The sequence below is a fragment of the Nicotiana tabacum genome, chromosome 14 (genome assembly GCF_000715075.1).
Source record: "Nicotiana tabacum cultivar K326 chromosome 14, ASM71507v2, whole genome shotgun sequence".
Taxonomy (NCBI): Eukaryota; Viridiplantae; Streptophyta; class Magnoliopsida; order Solanales; family Solanaceae; genus Nicotiana; species Nicotiana tabacum.
Genome location: NC_134093.1, coordinates 85,548,604 through 85,562,927, shown reverse-complemented (window position 1 = coordinate 85,562,927; position 14,324 = coordinate 85,548,604).

Here is a 14,324-nt window from a genome sequence, read left to right as displayed (position 1 = left end):
TATTGCTTCTCTTACCTTTGATACTTGGTCATAATTTTTGTTGCGCGAGTTCTTCGTATTTTTATCTTTATTTTATTCTCTTCTTCGCTCACAACTTTTGGAGGATAGTTCTCTTGTCTTTTTACCTTCTTCTTGACGTAGAAAACCTTTTTATTTTGTTATGTATTGTATACGGTTGAAATCGGGCATACCCAATTTCGTTGGCAGGGGTGTTGCTTTGAATATAACCTTATAATAGATCGGGCTCGATCTCGAAGATAGAACATCAAGCCTGGAGATCGAAGTGTTCATTGAGATCGAGGCCAGCAACAATCGAGATCAAGCATGACTGACTTCGAGTAAAGCGTAATAACGGAATGGCGAGATATCAGTAACCGGTCGAAGATCACGGCGAAAATTTCGGAACAAATCAAATCAAAGCGGTTATTAGTGGCAATCATGGGATCTACTTCCGTTATTAAAGTTGTACCTTATTTAGGATTCCTCTATTATATAAAGAGGGATCCCATTCACATGTAAGGTGAATTTTCATTATTCATTGATAAGAAGAGACACATACGCTGCTTTCTTTGTTTTACTTACTATTCATCGTTGTTTGTTCCATCCTCTATTGTTCTTATTAACTAAACTCGAGACTATCTCGAATCGAGGTCGAGGCATTGTTTGCAAACAGGTTTGATTTATTTTATTGTCCAATTTATCTATTTAATTGGTACTGGTTTAAATCACATATCCTTTAAATCATAATATAAGTTTAATTATTACTCAATTTTTAGGATAAACAGTTTGGCACCCACCGTGGGGCTAAGGATAACAGTGATAGTTCAATACTGATTCTGGTAAAACACACTATTTTACGCTTGTTCTTGTCTAGTATCTTTGCTTTCAGGTTAAAACATGTCAAACTCACAAAATGCATCCACACACGGTGACAATGGCCTCAGATTCCACGGTGAAAACGAAAATGTGATTGCTCCAGAAGTCGAGGTGCAACAGGCTAATCTCGAGGGAGCACCGGTTGCTAACCCGGTCGATGTCAGTTCGCACGTTGCTCTAAACGCGGGGCGCAGATCTCGATGGGAGTGTACGCAGAGAAGGACGATCTAGTGGCCGAGGAACATAGGGAAAAGGAGACAAAGGAGTAAGTCTCCAAGTGATATTCGAGATGCTTCAGGCTTAGCAAGCCGCTATTACTCAGTTACAAAATCAACATAGAGCTCCGAATAGGGTCGAGCCGGAAATTACTCATCGTACCGAGCCAGTACTGGAAAGGTCGAATGGTAACGAATCGGGGACTGATCCTGCGGTAATGAAAATGCTCGAGGAGCTCACCAAAAGAATTGAATCAGGGGAGAAGAGAATCGAAGTCAACGATAAAAAAGTGGAGACATACAACTCTCGAGTTAATCAAATATGGGGGGCACAACCAATCTTGAAAGTGATGGATTCGAAGAAGTTTGTACAAAAGTCGTTTCCTCCAAGTGCGGCTCCGAAGCCTATTCAAACGAAGTTTCGTATGCTAGACATACCCAAATATAATGAGACCACCGATCCCAATGAGCATATTACTTCATATACATGCACCATCAAGGATAACGATTTAGAAGATGATGAAATCGAATCTGTACTGTTGAAAAAATTCGGAGAGACCCTTTCGAAGGGAGCAATGATTTGGTATCACAACCTACCATCAAATTCCATCGACTCATTTGCCATGTTAGCAGATTCTTTCGTAAAGGCACACGCCGGGGTCATAAAGGCCGCAACGAGAAAATCAGATCTTTTCAAGGTAAGACAAAGGGATAATGAAATATTTGAGGGAGTTCGTGTCGCGATTTCAAATGGAACACATGCAGTTGCCACCGGTCACAGATGATTGGGCCGTTCAAGCTTTCACGCAAGGGCTGAACGAGCAATGTTCGATAGTATCACGTCAGTTGAAACAAAATTTGATCGAGTATCCAGCTGTAACTTGGGCAGATGTGCACAATCGATATCAATCGAAGATCAAGGTCGAGGATGACCTATTAAGAGCCCATTCCGGTTCAGTACATCCAAATAGGTCGGCAGTTAAAAACCAAAGGGACGTCGACATGGAGCCAAGGTCGAACAGAGACCGATATCAAGAATATACCGCAGATCGAAGGAATAATTGTTCAGGATGCAATTCCGCCTGGAACGATCGGAAAAGTGATCGAGGACAAAATTCTCGGGGACTTATGAGAAAAAGTTATTTTGGCAAGTATGCCGATCCCACAGAGGCACCTCAGTTATCGGAATATAACCTTAGCATCGATGCATTGGGCATTGTATCGGCAATCAGAAGGATCAAAGATACTAGCTGGCCTAGACCCATACAAACTGATCCTTCCCAAAGAAACCCAAATTTGATGTGCAAGTATCATGGCACGCATGGTCACAAGACCGAGGATTGCAGGAAATTAAAGGAGGAGGTATCCTGTCTATTCAACGAGGGCCACCTTCGAGAGTTCCTCAACGATCGAGCCAAGAATCATTTCAGAGAAAGGGACTCCAACAGGAAAAATGAACATAAGGAACCCAAACATGTCATTCATATGATCGTCGGTAGGGTCGACATTCCACAGGGACCCATATTCAAACGCACTAAGGTATCAATCACTAGGGAAAAATGAACCCGAGATTATGTGCCCGAAGGCACTTTATCATTCAATAACGAAGAAGCAGAAGGCATTTCTCAGCCCCACAACAACGCTCTGGTAATTTCTATCTTATTAAATAAAGTTCAAGTTAAGCGTGTTTTAGTGGATCTAGGTAGCGTGGCAAATATCATCTGATCGAGGGACGTGGAGCAGCTCGGCCTACAAAATCAAATCGTGCCCGCAGCTCGGGTCTTAAACGGCTTAAATATGGCCAGTGAAACAACAAAAGGGGAGATTATTCTACCGGTGAACGTGGTTAGAACCATTCAAGATACCAAGTTCCACGTAATCGAGGGCGACATGAGGTACAATGCCCTGCTCGGAAGGCCTTAAATCCACAATATGAGAGCAGTCCCTTCGACTCCCCACCAAATGATGAAATGCCTGACGTCGGACGATGTATAAATAGTATACGGGGAGTAGCATGCGATAAAGGAAATGTTTGCGGTCGATGAGGTAACACCAATATCGACACTATCAACCTCGGAAAGGTTGAGCATCAAAGATAAATAGGAAGTCAAATAGCAATCACAGCCACCAGCCTCAACCGAATTGGGGAAGCAGGAGATAGAAGAAGAAGATGAGGATTTTCTGACCCCTCGAATCTTTATTGTTCCCGAAGATTCTGACTCCACCTAATCAACGGTCGAAGAGCTGGAACAGGTTATATTGATCGAGTACCCGCCCGAGCGAAAGGTATACATGGGAACGGGATTAACCCCCAAACTCGGGAAAAAGCTTATTCAATTTCTTATTGATAACATAACTTGTTTTGCTTGGTCCCATTTAGACATGACAGGGAGCCCACTGGAGATAACGACGCATCATCTACGCCTGGACCCTAGGTTCAAACCGGTGAATCAAAAGAGAAGACCCCAATCCGAGGTAAAGCACGCATTCATAAAGGACGAGGTAACTAAACTTCTCAAAATAGGGTCCATTCGGGAGGTGAAATATCCCGATGGTTAGCCAATGTAGTTGTAGTCCCTAATAAAGGGAACAAAGTTAGAATGTGTGTAGATTAAAAAGATTTAAACAAGGCGTGCCCCAAAGATTCTTTTCCACTGCCTAACATCGATCGTATAATCGATGCCACGACCAGCCACGAGATCCGTACTTTTCTTGATGCCTATTCCTGGTACAATCAAATCCAAATGAACCTAGAGGACCGAGAAAAGACTTTATTTATCACCAAGTATGGAACATATTGTTATAATGTAATGCCCTTTGGGCTAAAAAATGCAGGAGATACTTACCAACGCCTAGTAAATAAAATGTTCGAAGAACAAATAGGTAAATTAATGAAAGTTATATTGATGACATGCTAGTTAAGTCCCTCTGCGCAGAGAACCATTTGGCTCATTTGCAGGAAACGTTCGAGATTTTAAGGAAATACAACATGAAGCCCAACCCCGAGAAATGTGCTTACGGGGTCGGTTCGGGCAAGTTCCTTGGCTTCATGATATCGAATCGGGGGATCGAGATCAACCCAGATAAAATCAAGGCTATCGAAGGCATCACCATCGTGGACAGTGTAAAAGCCGTGCAGAGGCTAACTGGATGGATAGCTGCCTTAGGCCAATTCATTTCTAGGTCGTTGGATCGAAGTCACAGATTTTTCTCTCTACTCAAAAAGAAGAATGTTTTCACTTGGACCTCGGAATGCCAACAGGCATTAGAGGAATTAAAGCGATACCTATCGAGCCCACCGGTGCTTCACACTCCAAAGGAAGATGAGAAACTTTACTTGTACTTGGCAGTATCGGATATCGCGGTAAGTGGTGTCCTAGTTCGAGAAGAGCAAGATACGTAATTTCCCGTTTATTATGTAAGTCGAACCTTAGGAGAAGCAGAAACTAGATATCCACACTTGGAGAAATAGGCACTTGCACTGATAAGTGCCTCTAGAAAGTTAAGACCATACTTTCAATGTCACCCCATGTGCGTAATAACCACTTACCCACTTCGTAATATTTTGCATAAGCCCGAACTATCAGGTCGATTGGCCAAATGGGCTGTCGAACTCAGTGGGTACGATATCGAATATCAACCCATACGAACATCAAGTCTCAAATTTTAGTGGACTTCGTGGCCGATTTCACGCCAACTCTCGTACCCAAAGTTGAAAAGGAACTCTTGTTAAAATCGGGTACATCATCGGGGGTATGGACCCTCTTCATAGACGGTGCTTCGAATGTGAATGGGTCTAGGCTAGGCAACATTTTGAAGCCGCCCACGGGTAGCACTATTAAGCAATCTATCAAAACTTCTAGGTTGACTAACAATGAGGCCGAGTACGAGGCCATGATTGCAGGTCTCGAGCTAGCTAAAATATTGGGAGCAGAAGTCATTGAAGCCAAGTGTGACTCTTTACTGGTGGTGAACTAAGTAAACAAAACCTTTGAAGTTCGAGAGGATAGAATGAAAAGGTATTTGGACAAACTACAGGTAACTTTGCACCATTTTAAGGAATGGACTTTACAGCATGTACCTCAGGAACAAAACAGTGAGGTCGATGTACTTGCAAATTTGGGGTCATCGGTCGAGGAAGATGAGATCAGCTCGGGGACTGTCGTTCAACTCTCGAGATCCGTAATTGAGGAAGGTCATGCCGAGATAAACTCTACAAGCTTAACCTGGGATTGGAGGAATAAATATATTAAATACTCGAAGAACAAAAATCTCCCATCGGACCATAAAGAGTCGAGGACCCTACAAACCAAAGCTGCTCAATTCACATTGGCTGAAGATGGAACATTATATAGAAGGACATTTGATGGACCATTCGCAGTATGCTTAGGACTAGGAGACACCGATTATGTTCTACGAGAGGTCCATGAAGGCACTTGTGGGAACCACTCCGGCGTCGAATCACTGATTCACAAAACATTAGAGCGGGATACTACTATGATAGCATGGAAAAAGGCACTAAGGAGTTTATTCAAAAATGTGATAAATGTCAAAGGTTTGCACTGATGATCCATCAGCCCGGAGAACAACTTCATTCAGTCCTATCCCCATGGCTATTCATGAAGTAGGGAATGGATATCATTGGCCCTCTGCCATCGGCCCCAGGTAAAGCTAAGTTCATTTTATTTATGACTGATTATTTCTCTAAATGGGTTGAAGCACATGCATTCGAGAAAGTGAGAGAGAAAGAGGTTATAGACTTCATCTGGGATCACATCGTATGTCGATTTGGGATACCCGCCGAAATAGTGTGTGACAATGGAAAAGAATCGGCAGCAAAGTTATGAAATTCCTCGAATACCACAAAATAAAAAGAATATTATCAATGTTATATCACCCTAGTGGGAACGAATAGGCCGAATTGATGAACAAGACTATCATTCAAAACCTAAAGAAAAGGTTGAACGACGCTAAAGGGAAATGGAGAGAAATTCTACCTGAAGTTCTTTGGGCATGTCGAACAACATCAAAGTCCAGTACGGGGGCAACCCTGTTCTCCTTAGTATATGGCTCTGAAACCTTGATTCCAGTCAAAGTCGGGGAACCCAGTGCCAGGTTTTAACATATAACAGAAGAGTCAAATCACGAGGCTACGAATACTAGCCTCGAATTATTGGATGAAAAATGAGAAGCCGTACTTGTTCGAATGGCTGCACAAAAGCAACGAATCGAAAGATACTACAATAGGAGAACCAACCTTTGCCACTTCAGAGTCGGGGACTTACTCTTGAGGAAAGTCACCATCAACACTCGAGATCCTAAAGAAGGGAAGCTTGGTCCAAATTGGGAGGGACCCTGCCATGTCCTTGACATCGTCGGAAAGGGATCTTATAAGCTCGGCACGATGGACGGCGAACAACTGCTAAATAATTGGAACATATCGCTTCTCAAACGGTATTATTGCTAAGGTATGACTTTATCCCTTTTTTTAATTTATATATTCGACACTAACTCACTGTAGGTGTTCGATCGAAGATATCGAGACCTCGGGTTTTAAAGCATGCATTGCTCTCTTTTTCCCTTAGATTGATTTTTGTCACAAGTGGGTTTTTCCGGCGAGGTTTTTAATGAGGCAACAATTATGTGCCACCTGAGGACAATTCAACAGTATCCAAGGCTTCTTTAGAATCAACCTCGAATACTGGGGGCATCACCCTCGGATGTTACACTTTCGAGGAAAATACATCGTGTCAAAGGGTCACGATAGAGAAACTTTGTAATGGGCCATACCCTCAAATGAACCGTGTCCGTATAGATTAGTCGAGCCTAGATGGAAAAACATGTACGCATGTATATATTATACAAAGAAGTATTCTTTCTATATCAAACATCTTGTATCTCAAAGAAAATTTTCTACTATACAAGCTCCATACTTATGATTTTTTGAGAAATGGCTCAAGGGCCAGGTGCAAATATACCTCGTACACTCGGGGACTATCGTCGACGATCGACATATTCGATTAATCTAAACTCAAATTCATAAGACCTCAAATAGGTACCCCTCGATCTGTAGGCCACGGACATCACTCTCGGGGACTAACACTTCGAACAAGTTCGAAGTGTTATTGGGAAATAAGCCCAAGAGGCATACCCAAAGGCTACGGCCAAATTAAGGCAGCTCGGAGACGTCCGAATCCCGCAATAAAAATAGGCCTTCAAATTCTTTGAAAAACCGATTAAAAAGGCTACCCTCGAAAAGTAATCAAAAGGGCTTCGATGAAATCAGCCCTCGAAAAACCTTAAGAGGTAACAAATTATCTTAACACAAACGTGCTAAGGCACAAAAAGCAAAGGGCTTTTAATCGACATCAAGCCCTCAAAAATCCCAATGGGTAAAGAATACGTGTTAAGGCATAAAGAAATATTTTACTAAGTCTTTTAAGCCGAAAAAGGGAAAACATAGCCATCTTTTAGAGGCCATATCGGCCCAATCTAAAGAGCCTAAGGGCCAATACACTTAGAGTCCGAGATTTTGTTCTCACTCAATTCGGACCTAAGGGTTTCACTATTCCGAGCTCAAATAAAACTGAGTTGAATATAGCTCGAGGATTCATCATTATTTGATATAAAACCTTAAGGGGTCTGTTACTGTGAGTTTGAAACTTACTCGAACTCGGCTATAAAACCAGTACAAATACGGCTTCGATCAAGCCATCCAAAATCAAAATCCCGAACATATTGATGAGCTCGAGGACTCTCCCTCGCTTAACTAAAAAACCTAAGGGTTTGTTCTACTCTGAGTTCGAGTTATTGCTCACTCGATTATGGAAGCTACAACAACCCGATTGCAACAAAGTTTTCACAAGGCAAAGGCAAAGCAGAATTTATCATAAATCACAAATCGGAGACGAAACAGAAAGAAAAGGAATCTTTCATATATGCAAAGTATTTACAAAGACGACACATGGTCTTAAAAAAAATTCTAAATGCCTAGTCTGCCTCGGGAGCCACATCTTCGGGAGCTTCATCTTCATCTCCTCCATTCTCGGATCCACTCCCAGAGTCTTCATTATCGGAAAAAAAAACTCCGACCTCATCCTCCAAAACCTTCGCACTCTTGATATCATCTGTGAGGTCGAAGCCACGAGCATGTACCTCCTCAAGAGTCTCTCTCCGAGACTGGAGCCTAGCATACTCCGCAACACGGGACAATCTAACCTCAGCAGCGTCAAAAATTTCCTTTTCTCGAGTGTTAGCAGCTTCAGCGTCGGCTCGGTAGGAGGCAACGAGTGCCTCTGCCTCGGATGTGGCCATTGTAAGCTCAGCGGCCAACCGAGTCTCAAGCTCTTCAACCTTCTAGGCTCGAGCCAAGTTCTCCACCTTCACACTTTGGAGTTGACTCTCTACCGAAGACAGTTGGGACCGAACTACATCTTTCTCCGAGGCGAGACGGTCCATGTTCTACTTCCACCCCAAAGTCTCTGCCTCTTTCATCATGGCCTCCTTACAAAGCTGCTCAACCAATTCGGCCTTCTGCTGAACCTGCAGGATCAAAGTGTTAGTCGCCAATATCAAGTTAATACATAACAAGCTCCAAAAAATTTACATTACCCGTTGAATGAGCTCGGTCTGATCTTGATGAGCTTTTGTCAGCTCGGCTCAAATACTCATCATCTCCTCTTCCTTTTGCACATAGAGGAGTTTGAGGGTGTCTCTCTCCTCTGTAAGCCTTTTGAGATCAGCCTCACATTGGGCTAACTCAGCTCGGTATTTGGAGGATGCTTCTCGATGGAGCAACGTAGCCTGTACGAAAAAGAAGGAAATCAGACTTAGAGAAATAAGAACAAACGCAAGAATGGTAACATGGGCTAAAACTCACTTGGTTCAGAAGCCGGTGTGCCTCATAAAAAATGAGTAATACGTCCAGGTCGTGAATATCATCGACCCCCGCGAAGCAGCCACGAAATATATCATCCCCTTTGGGGGCCGTCCCCAAATCGGGGGACCCCATGGACCGGGCATCCCGAAACTGCCCCTCAGAGAATGTGGGGCCGGGTGGAGAATCATCGATGTTAATTGCCCCGAGTGAGTCACTTGAGGCATTCTCTTCTCTTTGACTAGACCCTTCGGGCACAACCACTCGGACCTTAAAAACCGATGACTCAGGGACTCTGCTCGGACCTTCCTCCGAGATCACCTCGGTGTGCGGCTGAACCTCCTCGACTATCACCGGCTCAGCAGTTCTTGAAACTTTGATGCCTTCCCTCTTCCGAGCCACCAGCAGGCAGTCAGCACCTTCTCCCTCCTCGTCTTTATCTCGTAGCGTTTGAACTACATTGGTAGACAGAATAGCGGGATCAGTCTTCGACTTTCGAGCCCTTCTTTTCCTGGGCTTTGGGGTATCTGGAGGCGAGGCCCTTCTCCTTTTCTTGTATTTGGTCGGCTTCGGGACCTCCTCTTCCCCGGGGGGAGGCGGCCTCATGACGACATTATCTCCAAGGCCTGTATGAGAAGAAATAAAGTTAAAAAGAAGTATTTCACAGGAATGAAACAAACACAGACAAAGGAACATACCATGCTTTTTGGCTTTCCATCGACCTTTGGCCAAATCGCGCCACGAGCACTCAATATATGAAGAGGTGGAAACCAATTGTCGAACCCAACCTGCAAGGTTCGGGACTGCACCAGGAAACCAGGTGGAAGCTGCACCATAAATAAGAATATAGATGAGAAGAGGTAAAGGAAACATAACAAGTAATCAAACGTTATCGGTGAGGTTCTACTTACGCTTCATGTTCCATTTCTCGGGCAATGGCATCTTCTCGGCGGGGATTAAGTCGGAGGTCCTGACTCGGACAATCCGTCCCATCCATCCTTGGTCCTTGTCCTCATCTATGCTCGAGAATATCACCTTTGTGGCCCGGTGCTGAAGCCTTATCAGTCCGCCCCGATAAAGACGGGGGTTGTATAGCCTAATGAGATGATCTAGGGTGAAAGACATCCCCTCAACCTTGCTCGAGAAGAATCTGAGAAAAATGACAATGCGCCAAAAAGAGGGGTAGATATGGCCTAGGTTTACCCGGTATTGGCGGTAGAAGTCGAATATGACAGGATCGACAGAACCCAGTGTGAAAGGGTAAGTATACACACTTAAGAACCCTTTCACATGAGTGGTGATGTCCTCCTCGGGGGTAGGAATCACCACCTCTTTATTCTCCCAGTGGAAGTCTTTTTTCACCTGCTCGATATTGCCTTCGGATATCGAATAGATGTATCTAGACATGGGCTCGCATCGGCCAGGAACCGAAGAGGGTTTTCAACTTTAAAGTCGGAAGTAAGTTCATATGGCCCAGGGATGCACTCCTCGATACGTGGCTCCAATGGTGTTTTGTCACCAGCCGGCCGCAATGAGGAGGCATGTTCTTCTTAAGGAACGGTCTTTGATGTTTGTGCCATTGCTATATGAGGTTTAAGGAATAAGAAGGCGGAATTTGTGTTTTAATAAGAGATTGGCAAACAGAAACCGGCAAAGTTGATGAACTTGAAGAGAATAGAAGAGCTTTTGCAGATTAGAAGAAGTTTGAAAGTAAAGTTTGAATAGATTATGAAGGTGGTCTATTTATAATAGCCACTTTGATGGTTTGAAAGCATTGGTGGACGACCATCAACTGGCGTTAATTAATGACCTTGGGAACTGTGCAGATGCGATGCTTCAATCGCTTCTGTCGCATACATCACGATGTTGACGTCATAATTGATCGAGGTATTAAATCAAAGTCTCGAATTCATTTCTTCTCATTACACTCCAAAAAATGAGGGGACTATCTATATATGGTCTAAATCGGGCATACCCGATTTTATTGGCATGGGAGTTGCCTCAAGGGTAACCTCATAATAGATCGGGCTCGAGCTCGAAGATAGAATACCAAGCCTGGAGATCGAAGTGTTCATTGAGATCGAGGCCTACAACAATCGAGATCAAGCATGACTGACTTCGAGTAAGGCGTAATAACGGAATGGCGATATATCAGTAATTGGTCGTAGATCACGCCAAGAAAATTCCGGAACAAATCAAATCAAAGCGGTTATTGGTGCCAATAATGGGATCTACTTCCGTTATTAGAGTTGTACCTTATTTAGGATTCCTCTATTATATAAAGAGGGATCTCATTCACTTGTAAGTCGGATTTTCATTATTCACTGATAAAAAGAGACATATACGCTGCTTTCTGTGTTTTACTTATTGTTCATCGCTGTTTGTTCCATCCTCTACTGTTCTTATTAACTAACCTCGAGATTATCTCGAATTGAGGATGATGCATTGTTTGCAGACCGATTTTATTTGTTTTATTGTCCAATATATCTATTTAATTCGTTGTTTATCAATTTGTACTGATTTAAATCGCATATCCTCAAAACCACTATATAAGTTTAATTGTTACTCAATTTTTAGGGTAAACATGTAATATTATTATATTAATGGAAAATAAATTCAAGCGTTTATGATACAAGTCAATCTTGACACTTAACATGAAAAGGGGAAGTTATAGAGAGGAAAAGCTTAACAATCTAAAGAACAAAATAATTTTTCTTTATGAAAAGTGGATGATATATAGCAAAAAGTAGGAGTACGTATGATTTTAACCTTAAAAAATTAAAGAGCAATAGATTGACAAAATCACATACATATGGGGTAAATGATTTTTCAAAAACAAGCATTTTTATTAAAAATTTCAACCAAACAACTTTAATGATATGCTCCTATTGAAAGTGAAAAATATAAATTTAGGTCCGAAAAACCTTAGATTAAAATAGAATCAGCCAAAACCAATATGTATTCATTGTTTTAGTTAAAGAAATAGTGGTGCAGGGTGTCACGACCCAACTCCCACTGGAGCCGCGACGACGCCTAACACTGTTAATACCCAATTTTGTTCTCATATTTTCTCAAATAGTATATATACCTTTCAAAACATCATATTGCATCATTATTTAGTTTACAAAATCTATACAAGAATTTTCTATAATTTTCCATAGTTTTTAGAACTTTAGAATCGATTTTCTTGCATTTAAATTACTTGAATATTTATTAATTACTCCTTCAAATTATTTTGTGATTCCTTAATTATCTAAAATTATTATTTTCACCTTTAATACATGTTTCAAATACTTTTACTTCATTTTATATAATTAAAATAGTATTTTTAGCTGTTTGCACAATTTTACAATAATAGCCCATATTTGCATATTTTATTGCATTTGTCATCTTATTCAAGGTCAGAATAATATCTTACATTTTTTATAATTTTCTACTATTGTTTTAAAGTATTAATTTGCATAAATAGCATTTTTTATATATTTATTTACCTATTTTATGAAATCATTTCTCTTGTAATCTCCTATTTAAAAACTGGCACAATGTTTAGGCTAATTTTCGGACCAATTGTGGCCCAAATACTTAGTCCATTCACCTCAGCAGGCCAATCAAATAACCCTCTAATTTAACCCGGCCAGAGACCTGTTCACTTGACCCGCCCATTCCCTATCCGGTCTTGGTCGTTGATCTTAAATGATCAACGACCCCTATAAACTTACCCCTTTTAATTACCCAACCCTCTAACCCTAATCCCTATTTCCCTAAATACCGCCGCCCAGTTTCCCCCCATCTTTTATCTCTTCTCCTCTCAAACCGTTGAAGTTGCCTCTTCTAAATCTCCCAACTCCAATTCTAATATGGAATCTCTCCACAATTTGCCTTCTGTATATGCTCCATCTCTGTGTTACTTATACTATTTTTGGTATCACTTAGTACTTGCCTATTTTTGAAAAGTACCAGGCTTGAATCATGTGAAAATCGTCTTCAATCTTAAAGATCTAGATGGTATTCTATCTATATACATTCATGGCAAGGCGATATGAAGCCGATTCACCAAAACCATTAGTCGATTCCTTGATTTCTATCAAATTAGGGTTCAGAATTTTATACTTTTCCTTTTACTCGTTCCATTACTGATAGAATGAGGTACTTTCTTTCCATATTTATGTATGATTGATTGCTTTCCTTATTTGTTCACTTGATTCCTACTACTATATAAACCCCTCCCCGTTCCTCTTTGAAAAAGACTTTTTTTAATCACCCGGATTCACTTAAATCGAAGCTATTACTCTATTGTTCTATTATTCTCTTGTTCTATACTCTTGATTCTTGGCCGGCTGAAAGCCAAGGCCATCGGGATTCGATTTGCAACTTGTTTTGGTGCGAGTACTGCCCGGGGTTCATTTGAAGCCATTGGGAACTCTGACGTACTAAGAATCTGGGTTCTTGCTCTTTGTTGATATCCAGAGCACTGTGGAATTTGTTCTTTCTTATTGTTTGTTTATTCAACTGATAACTAGTAAGCCTCTTGGCTTTACGGTTTCATTCTTCTGTATCCATGCCCTGCATATTTATGCCTCTGAATTTCATGACCTAAATATGCTCTTAGACCATCTCTATGTGTAACTGTACTAGCATTGCACTCGTATTCTAATTTGAACCTCTTTAGCATTTGGCCTTTTACTTAAAATCTCCAGTTTTTGAGAGATGTTATTTGAATATGCTTCCCTTGAATAATTTATACCCTCTTAAGTTCATTTAGCCTAATGTATTGGTACCTGAATGTCTACATTACTGTTTTACATGAATTTGCTTTCCTACTCTACTTTGAATTCTTGCAATGGCTGCCTCACATCTGTAATGTGTTATTAACTATGACTTACTCCCCTGCCATTGTGTCACTGAGCATGTCTTTGTTTTTCTTGATTCTATATCCTTAGCAATTATTTGGGACCTTTAGAATGGCTATCTTAATCTGTGTTTCCTTACATTGTTTGAGACTGTTTGTCTTAGTGATAAATTGGCATGTCTGCTTTCTGGTGTTGTGATGGATATTCAGCATGATTTGAACCCCTAGGCTTTAAACCCTTTAAGTTAGTGCTTTACTTAGACTCGTTTGGTATTATGCACTTTTGTATGCTAATCTTGTAGTCTCAGAAAACTTGATTCCCCTCTAACTCTCTCAATGTATTTTCTGCCAATATGTTACTTCTTGCTAAGTGTTAAACCTGTAATAGAAACCTGCCTCTAAGTCTGGTTGACCCTCTTAACTAACATGTTCTGTGTTTTGGGCACCTTTGCTATGTCTGCTTTCGAAAAATACAAGTGCATCTCTCCAAATTCTGTCCCTTATCCAC